This window comes from Dinoponera quadriceps, unplaced genomic scaffold (genome assembly GCF_001313825.1).
Source record: "Dinoponera quadriceps isolate SergipeBrazil2010 unplaced genomic scaffold, ASM131382v1 scaffold589, whole genome shotgun sequence".
In the NCBI taxonomy this organism is placed as follows: Eukaryota; Metazoa; Arthropoda; class Insecta; order Hymenoptera; family Formicidae; genus Dinoponera; species Dinoponera quadriceps.
The window spans coordinates 298,360-309,646 of NW_014554985.1; positions in this window are offsets into that span (position 1 = coordinate 298,360).

Below are 11,287 nucleotides of genomic sequence, written 5' to 3' on the forward strand. Positions count from 1 at the left end.
CAACCCTTGTCTACAATCTTGCTTTAAGACGGAAACCGTAATTGACCAACGGTCGATTATTCTTTTAATAAACAACTGTGATTGGTCAATTTGCTTGTTGCTTACGTCTTAAAACAAGTAGATGAGAGCTTATTTATAAACGTCTTATGTCCTGATTTCCGGTATTATGTTGTCTGCTAGGTCTATTCTTCAAATTTTAACGACGGCACTTAATTTGGGTTCCGAGTCAGCGTTTCGTCCTTCATGGATCTTTCTCCGACGTTTCGTGAACATTTCAGTTTCTTTCTTCAGATTGAGAAATGGTCCGAAATCGTTTTAACGACAATGTCATTGTGACGGTGTCATTACGCTAGTATAAAGAGATACAATCAGCCGTTAGTCATCGCTTATATCACAATGGTGGTAGATCAGAGTTATAAGTCATAAATTTCGAGAAACTTGCATGCGGAATTAATCATCTGATAAATCGTTGCGTCACAATATCTCAGCCAATCAGAGGGATATCAGTCACATGGAGAAAACAAGTTTTGCTGGAACAGCAAATTGTTTGTTAATATAGTGACAGCAAAAAAATGTGTTACACGGAACAAATAATTTTGCTGTTGTAGCAAAACGTCGTTGCGACAGCGGTAAAATTTAATTAACATAACCAAATTATTTTGCTGCCTACATATACAGCAAATAGCAATTAATATTTTTAACAAATATTTTTGCTATCCAAACAAATTTTTTTTGTTGTCACTATATTAACAATTTGCTGTTCTAGCACCATTTTTTTCTCCATACAGTTCTGACCAGTTCTTTCGTAAAAAGATAGTAGATACATATCACTCCTTGATTGGTCGATCATAACGTAATCTAAGTTTTAACCCATAAAAAATGATTGTCTCGATTAATAGCAGTCATTGATTACTGACTTATTGTTTTATGATATGTTACTTACTCGCTTAAAACTTACTCCTGACTTCTGATCTATTATTAACGGCTTATTGTAGAAAGCCCTTAAGATGTGGCGGGAAGCTACGCGACGACGACGCAACGATAGCAATGTTGTCATTAAAAATTACAAAACGCAAGCCCAGAGCGATTTATCGTCGAGATCGTCGAGAAATCGATCTCTGGATTGTGCATCAACTCTTCCTATGAATTCGTTCCTTTCCTTCATCACGCTCGCCGCACACTCGCGCTCGGTACTCGGTGATGATTGACAGTGAGAAGGTGATTCTGCAAGACTCGGAGTTAATCGTTCGGCAACTCGAATCCGGGTTTTTAATAGAATTGCTCCCCTTTGTCCTTAGGCCGCTGGTTATTCCGTAGTTTCGTGCATTCAACAGATCGATTTGCTCTGCGTCACGTCCTCGTGAGTGATCGTTCGCGTAAATATCAATGATATATTTACGAGACACACATCGTTGCAATGCCGATATGCAAATTAACGCGATGTTATGCGATATTTCGCGAGCTTGAGGATACATCGGTTTTATCACGTATGCAAGAATAATCTTTTCCAAGAAAAAAATAATGGTCAATAAGAGCCAAATCGTGGCTATTATAGCGATATACACAGTGTCCCAGATCAATACGGACAAAAATCAATCGTGAGGACGTAGAATTAATTGAGATAAATAAAAAAGTCCTGTGTCATTTTGTAAACAATATGCAAAATTTCGAGTTATTAATTGTTGAAAATGGCCATTAGACAGGCTTCTTTAATTAAATTACTAAGTACAATAGTTGTCATATACTTGTAAATTAGACCGCTCTGAACGAAAAAGTCCTGTATCATTTTGCAAATAACACGCAAATTTTCGAGTTACTAGTTAAAAATCTCTACATAATCATTTTCAATAATAATTAATAATTCGAAATTTTGTATGTTGCTTGCAAAATAATACAGGACTTTTTTGTTCACCTCAATCCGTTTTACGCCCTCACGAAGATTGTCCATGTTGATCTGGGACATCCTGTATGACAAATGACAAATTATTGTGGGAGGATATAAATGTTCATCGTTTTTTACGCACGTGCCGAAATATTTTCCAGACAAACATACACGGCGAATCAGTCCTCCACGCATGAGTCGACATTTGAATCTCAATAAATGAGTTTTTCGCATTATATCAATGAATTTTTTATATTATAAAAACCTCTGAAAAATCTTCCCTAATTAATGAATTAAGTAATACATTATTTTTTTATTCCGTTATTGAGAAAAATACTGCCTCAGCCAGGAGCTAACCGTTTATAAATATATTTCTAATAATCTTTTATATTAGTCGATCGATTTAATCAATGGAAGTCATTAATGGAACGCTAACATCCGATGAGTGAGCCGGAGAATTTCGAAAATCATGGGAAATACTGGGACTACCGAGCTCTCTAATGATATTAATTATCACGTTGTTTCCGTTCCAGCGCGAGGAATACCCGGGTACCTCGAAATCATCTTAAGATATACCCTTAGGGAACTGGATCTCGGATTTTTCCTTCCTTCGATTACCACGAAATGTCGCAACCTAACGTTCCCTTCGTATTGTGTGAGGCAATTTTTGCGTGAGCAAAAAAGAGAAAGAAAGAAAGAAAAAGAATCCTCGGCCTGCAATATACACGCGAGGACATTAGGACGTAACGATATCAGGTGTATCGGTGCGCACGATGTTCGCTTGTGATCGGAGAAAAGACGATGAAGAGGAGAGAAAGAGAAAGAGAGAGATACGGGATTAAATGGTCTTTTACGCGAAAGACTTGACCGACGCGGATAGTACCTACGTCACGGAGAATCCCGACGTCAAACAACCGGTTCCTTTGTGCGCCGTTTTTCCTTTTTACTTTCGAGGAAGCGTGAACGCGCCGTTTACTTCGGCGGCCGCTCAACGTTTTCCTCGTTTCGCGACTTTCAACCCCCTCGGACGCGCGATATGCCCGATAATTATATCGATGCACACACACACACACACACACACACACACACACACACACACACACACACACACACACACACACACACACACACACACACACACACACACACACACACACACACACACACACACACACACACACACACACACACACACACACACACACACACACACACACACACACACACACACACACACACACACACACACACACACACACACACACACACACACACACACACACACACACACACACACACACACACACACACACACACACACACACACACACACACACACACACACACACACACACACACACACACACACACACACACACACACACACACACACACACACACACACACACACACACACACACACACACACACACACACACACACACACACACACACACACACACACACACACACACACACACACACACACACACACACACACACACACACACACACACACACACACACACACACACACACACACACACACACACACACACACACACACACACACACACACACACACACACACACACACACACACACACACACACACACACACACACACACACACACACACACACACACACACACACACACACACACACACACACACACACACACACACACACACACACACACACACACACATATATATATATATCATGTGTGTCCCGGATCATCCTTTCGCTTGTGAGTTTCCAAAAAAATTTCGAAGTGGTTGCCCCTCGACAAAAACAGTCAAGACATCAATACACGAGCCAACAAATATCGTACCGTAAATCGTCTGAATAAATAAATGTCTTCTATCTAAATTTATACGTTGAAACAGAAAATGACAATAAAAAATTATTTAGCTCTATAGTTCAAGAAATATAGGCTATATTTTAATTTTTGTAAATTAATAGTACGAGAAGTGGAAAAATAAAACACTGGAACATATTTTTACCATAATTTCTCTTTTTTATGTTTTATACTGTCAAGAAGATTAAAATTTTCTTTATGAGGCGTTTTTAAACGATCTCGAAATAAAGAGTGTTACAAAGAATAGAAAGAAAGAATAGAAATAATTTCTATCTTCTTACAGGAAATTAAAATACATGTCTCATTTGCAAACTCTTTTAGGACATGTGTATATTTATGCACAAACTTCTTATAAGACATATATCTTCATACACATTATCTCATAGTGAAAAATTAGCTTTAAAAGAAATGATTTTATAAAAATATTTTCTTTTTTCTCTGCACTACAAAAGCCTCAAGTATCAAATTTTAATTGTTGTTTAATATAATATAAATTACAACTAAATTTTGATTTTAATTTAAATTTATAATTTTAACTATGATTCAATTTTTATTCTTGAATTCTTACGTTTGTATCAACGCTACACAAGTAACTAATATCGGCGATTTAGATTCGGGATACAATTTTGTTGTTGATCAGTATAATTTCTCTGCATCATAAGTAATCGCGATTTTCAACACGTGCAACATCGATGCGCACTCGGTGCAATTATGAGACATTACAAATATTGTTTGCTCGTTGTCCTGTATATCATTGCGATAACCACGGCGGAATTCGTAACAAGTCATCTAATCTCACAATGAAATGTATATTTTTCTTAGCGGGGCATACGTATTCCAATGAAATCATTCGATTTTTCATGACCGTGAGAATACGCGAGCAACGAATTACTGAAGCCACGTGCGACACGTGTAACATTGTCGCATGACTTTTCATTAAACTTAGCAGTCACTCGAGAGAAGGAAAACTTCAAAGCGCTACTTTACGAGTTTGACTTGCCTTCTTGATTTTCTGGTATAATATTCATACCTTGGCATATCCCAAACTTACCGAGAAATCTTTCAATTATGCTCGCAACGCGAACTTGACATCGTCGTGTGTTACATAGCGCATATACATATTAACATTCCTGTATAATATATCGATTATCGAAAAGAGAAAAAAGAACAAAAATAATGTGCAATTTATGTTAATCCATTTTATTGTACGATCGGATGACCTCGCGTTAACACGAGAACTATAGGATATTAATTACGCGCGACTAATATTCTCTATCGGAAACAGATCTTGATTTCTAAAGTGCTTGAGGCCAGTTTTTGCGCGTCTACGACTGGTAGACCTTCGAAAGAATAATAAAGCGCATTACAAAGTTACATAAAAGCATTCTCCGCGCGCACGCGCGCGCGAAAAGAGGAAACTGTAGCAGTTTTTGAATCGCCGAGGAAGAAAGAGTATATTAGAGTCGAAAGTGTAACGGTAAATAAAATAGAAAAAAAACAGAATTGCAGATAGGATGTAAAGGATAAGTCTTACGTGTTTGGAAACAATATAATTTGACTCGAATTTACGAATATAAATACATAAAAAATCCCGATATATCTCCGATTAAAATTTTTGATGACGAAAACTGCAAATCGATGTGTGTTATTTCAGCTGAGGTGTTTTTTTACACATTTCTTGCCATTTTAAATCACTCATCATTATTTATAATAACATAATTGGACGTATTAACTTATAATTTAACACGATTAAACTACTTTTAAATTACTTAATTACTTAATTTAAAATGACAAGAAATATATAAAAAAGTACTTCAATCAAATATGTCATTAAATGTTTATGTGTGTAAAAATAACATATTTGGATTTGCAGTGAATATCAACAAATGTACAAATGGTGCTCTCTTCGAAGTTTAAAAATCTCATTTTTAAGGTACATCGTACGATTGCACTTTAATTGAAGAATTTCAGAGTTGGGTACGATAATTTTTATTTTTCACGAAGTTAAATTAAAAGTTAAAGGTCTAAAATTAACTTAGTTAAATTAAAAGATACCTAAAGATAATATTAAATTAAAAATTAAGTTAATATTAAATTAACTTATTAAAGGTAACTGTTAATTATGCAAAACCACATATATATATGTATATATATGCAATTTTGCAGAATTAATTTTGGAATCGTAGAATAAATTTATGCTAAATAAAATAAACAAACGTAGTCTATTATAAAAAAAGTATCGACTGTTTTGTATTCAGAATTCCATACAAGAAAAGAACACTAGTATTCAAAGTAGTATTCAAAGAGGCGAAAAAATTATGCTGACATCATTTTTTTATTTTTTTCATTTTATATTGTAAGCAGCCTGCCATAATTTAAACAATGATGAATTATTTTAACTTATATGAACAAGCTAATAATATAAAAAAGTTAAAGTTAATGTATTTTAAACTAATTAACAAGATTAAGTTAAAAGTTAACTTATTTAAATCAAAATAATAAGTAAATAAAATTAACTAAGTTAAAAGTTACCAACTTTTTAACTTTTTAACCTAACTTTTAACTGTAATTAGTTATTAATTCTGCAAAAAATGTATCGTGTGTCGAGTCGTCGCAGAGATTCTCGCGGATTTTCTCACACGATGATTCATTGGCACTTGGATTTTTTATGAATAAATGTTTATAATCATAGTGGTATCTCGGAAAATGAGGGTCGGCACTTGGAATTTCTTGAACATAATCATAAACATGGTGCTCCGCTGTAAGGGAAAAAAAACCGCGAGAATTTCTACGGTAACTCTCTCAGCAACGAGCACGATACACAATGAATCGGGGAGTCTGGCTTGATGTGCGTGAAAGATACGGTAGTGACACATGATTCCCGTGTAACTGTGCTACGCAGTCATACCTGACTTGGCACAAGGCCAAATAGTATTGGCTACAACACTGTGGAGCTGTTCTCATCCTCGTTAGTGAAAACGCTTATCGAAATCGACCTCGATACTTCTTGTCCACGTGTTCCTGCCTTCGTTCTCGTTTTGCCATTTAGCATAAAAGAATTCATGGCAGGGAAAACCTAATTGACCGCGGCAAGCGTGGGAGATATATCAGTTTCTAAATCGACATTCCACGTGGCCAATTATCACTATACTGTTAAGCTTACGTTTATTGATTACGATAGGAGAAGATTCCCACGTCGAGAGCGAATAAAATAAAAATGTACTAATATATGGTACTAATATATGTACTAATATATACGTCGATATATCTTTTCTGTCTCCGTAGATTCTTAAGCTTCAATTGAAGAACGACGCATTACAAATTCTATTTTCATGGACCTATTAAACAATCTAAGATTTGTGAAACAAAAAACGACCACCCGGAAAAAAAAAAATTATTTATGAATTTTGTCCCTGTATGTCTATATGTAGTCATACATAGTTATATATAACATCTAAAAATTGCTGTTATACAAATATAATTGCAATAAATGCTTATGTTATTGGTTACTCACGATATAAATATTTAATTGAACTGTTTCTTCGGTTTTTCACATTCAAAAGTATTTTCATTTTGTGTGTGTGGACATATAATTATATATAATTATATATGTAACCATATAGATAAAATTCACATGTAAAAAAAGCATACATATATAATTTTATATGATCACAAATTTTTTTCCCGGATAGAAGCAAAAAGATATAAGGAAGAAGAAATAAGAATCGTTGAAACTGAAAATTTTTCTTTCGAGGATGAACGATCACTGTGGAGAGCGTCTTTCATCAGTTCTCGACTTGAGATTCCTACAATACAAAAAATGTCGATATGAACTTTGATAAATAATACGTACCGCAATTCTGCGAATACTGGATGGAGCTCGTTTTATTCTTCGTCATTCTTCTGACGACATTGTATTTTTTATCAAAATATGTTATCCTCGATACCAAACAACTTTTACTTAAAGCATTTCTTCCTATTCCCTAAAAATACATTTTATTAAACAAAAATATTATATATATATATTTTTCTGTATTATTATAATTTTATTCTTATGAGTGAATAAACTACTCTGCTAATGAAAATTTTAGTATTTTTTAACTATAATTACCAATGCAGACTGCCGAGATATGTGTGAATCTCATTCAAATATATAATATATCCATCCTCCCATTATTCTTCTAACCGCAGAACGACATTCGTTGTTCTAGTTTTATGAATCTGTCCTGCGGATCTGTGATTGCTTCCTAATCGTAAGTCACTGGAAAATTAAAGGACAAAAAGAGTAAGTCGACTGGACGAGAATCCCATTCGAAGAATCATCATTTATCCTCTTACTCACGGAGCCTTAAATCGATCTCGGGATTTCCACGAACGTAATTTTTGTAGCGAGTAAAACAACGCCCATCGAGCGCGATTGATCTCGGAGGTAAGAGGTGTATCCCATATCTTCCGAATATACCGTACGGAGATCGCAATTTTTGCTCCTGATTTCGGGGCGGCTCGATTGGCGGAGACAAAAAAAGCAAGAAAATCATAAACCCCACCATAAAACCGCGCGTTTACGGCGTGGAACGAGCGAAGCGACGCGTTTCGTCGCACTGTCGGAACTCTTTTTGCGACGAACGCGGCGTTTCCGTGATAACGAAAGCACCGGCAAGTCAAATAAATTACATCTTGGCGCGCACGATCAGCGATCGCGATGAGCGACTTGCGCGCCCAGTGCACCTCTTCGTGTACGCATCCTCGCCGCACCGGCAAAAAATCGGCTACATAATTTCTCCCGAGGAGGGATTTCACGCACGTGGAATCCCCCCGCGTGACGTAGGTGAGTTGAATCAGTACAGTAGCTGGCTGTGCGAACGTGCCGTCCCGAGATTTCTACCGCTACGGTACGAGCGTCACAGCTCGCCTTCCTTCCTCAGATTAGCGAGCGATGAAGGAAAGTTGGTCAGAGGAAACCGCATAATTACGAGTCACCGGGAGGGATGTGTATTCAGGGTGTCTACTCAAACACGAAAAAAGAAATTCCCTGATTACCTAGGCAATTTGTTAACAGTCCCAGATAAAATGCAGGTATTGTTAAATATATCTTGCAAATAATTATGCATTTATTATGCGAAGTCCTTAATATTTTCCATTCACAAAAGTTTATAAATCATAAAGTAAAATTAGAAATCTTTCGAGTTCCAATGATTAAATTTGAACAATTTTAAAAGAAATTGTAAAGATAAAAAAAAATAAATTTTTATATTACATAAAACTTAAAAATTTTGTTTTCAAAAGTTACTAACGAAAAAATTATGTAATAAATAGTCGGTACAAATTGCAATTTTTATAAATCTATTAAAATATAAATGCCTGTTTTAATTAACCCTTTGAGTACTGAATTATTTTAAGATTTTTATGCCCATGGGACGGATTTAATTTGTCGCTATATGGATTAATATGTAAAAGTAATATATTTTATGTCCAAGTAAGCAGATGACGAGTCTCACTCGTCAAATGTACCGAAAGGGTTAAAGAAAATTACACTCGTTAATTAAAATCGTTGTCTTTAATACTGAATATCATATTAGTTGTCAATGTGCTCTAAACATCAGAACATAATTAAACATTTTAATTATATACGTAAATATATGTAGAACAAAAGAGAGAATCTATTATAAACGTAAAAGGAGTGTTGGATGAGTCAATTTAAATATTAAACAGAAACTTCAAACAACTTTAAATGTATATATATACAGAATGGTAATAAGTTCGCTCCTATAATTTATATAGCGCTATTCCTTAATTAAAATGTAATTAAGAATTAAGTGAAAGAATTTTGAACCATTTTTCCTATGATTCGAATCAAGTGAAAGAATTTTGAATCACTTTTCCTACGATTTGTAATGAAGAAAATATTAAATAAAATTCAGTCAACCACACAATATTTGTTTATGAATAACGCGATGATATAGCTTGCAGACAAAAATGTTTATTTAAAATTCCCTGAGAATTCTTTGGTTTTTCAGATATAAACAAATTTCCTGAGGATTTCAAAAGTTTTTTTCATTGAACAATATAATAAACTGAAATGAACACTGCCTTCGTTTCTGCCAGATGACCTCGTGCCGAGAGAAATAGTATTTAAGTAGTATCCCCGTCTTTATTTGTTTGTGTTCGTCTTATCTTAGTCTATATAGGCTATATAGCATATTAGTATAGACTATATAACATATTAGTAAGACAGAAGAGAAAGATTACTTAGACCTTTATCTCACAGGCCTACTTAAAGGCTACGGTCCCTACTACTGTGCCTTCCAGTATATTATACAAGTTCAATAGTTTTTTTCTAGGTAATGGACACCCTGGTATAGCTTCTTCGCTGGAATATCGAGACGCTCGATAAAAATTAAAGATACATCTCGTGTATTGTCAATTTCAGCTAAAGTCTAACGATAAATATTAACGAGGAATACTGACAAGGAAAGTCGAGTCTTACAGAATAATTGGACTTATTGTGACATGGGAAAAGAATTGTGGAAAATATTCGAGTTTGTTCGTGATTTTCAGAAGGATGTGAACGTTGTGGAAACAGATGGATAATTTGTTCAGTTTTATAATGAATATATGATACTCCTCATAATATACTGTCTCAAACATTTATTTTTACGAAAAAATAATCGTGTTAATAAGTTTATTACAAACAAAAAGTACTAATATTAATTTATACCCAACTATATAAAATAATCATTCTTTTCAAATAACAAAAAACTGCAAATTTGGTATTTGCATTTGGTAAAGTAGCAAACGTGTGCATTGTATTCTATGATTTTAACTCTCTAACGGCAAGATGGATTTCCAACGTATCCAGGAAAGTGGGGTTGGACCCCACTCTATGCTGTATTTTGTTTATTTTTCAGACAATCAATGTACAAAATGGGTGAAAAAAGGTAAATAACAACATGAAACATTTCTTAAGGAGAGAAACAGCGAGTGCACACTGTAAAATAATTGAGCAGTAAGGTCGCATGTAACCCCAACCTTACTGTTAGAGAGTTAAACAAATCGTTAATCTTTTTCCCATTTTCTATATATATATATATAATTAACATTTAATTTTTAATAATTTTTATTAACCATAATATGAAATACTTTTTCAAGTCATTAAACCTTTATCTGTTGTGACTTGTCTATTATATAAACTTAGCTTTATTGTAAGGATTTAACATGAAATAACTGTAAAACCATGTTAAATTCACCATGTAGCAGTTTAAAGAGATATACCGTAAGCGTTCCTCATAATATTATCACGTTATCATGTGTATGTAAACATTCTTTATATTATAAAAATATAGCAACTGTGTGTGTATGTATGTGTGTGTGTGTAAAATGCAGAACAAATTTAAGATTTTATGTATCATCTTATAATACTCATATTGTGAATTCATTCAATATTTAAAAACTCTTTGCTTTTATTTCTAAAAGAAAAAGAAGATAGATATATAATATTATAGATAAATATATATTGTCAAAAAAAAAAAAAAAAAAAAAAAA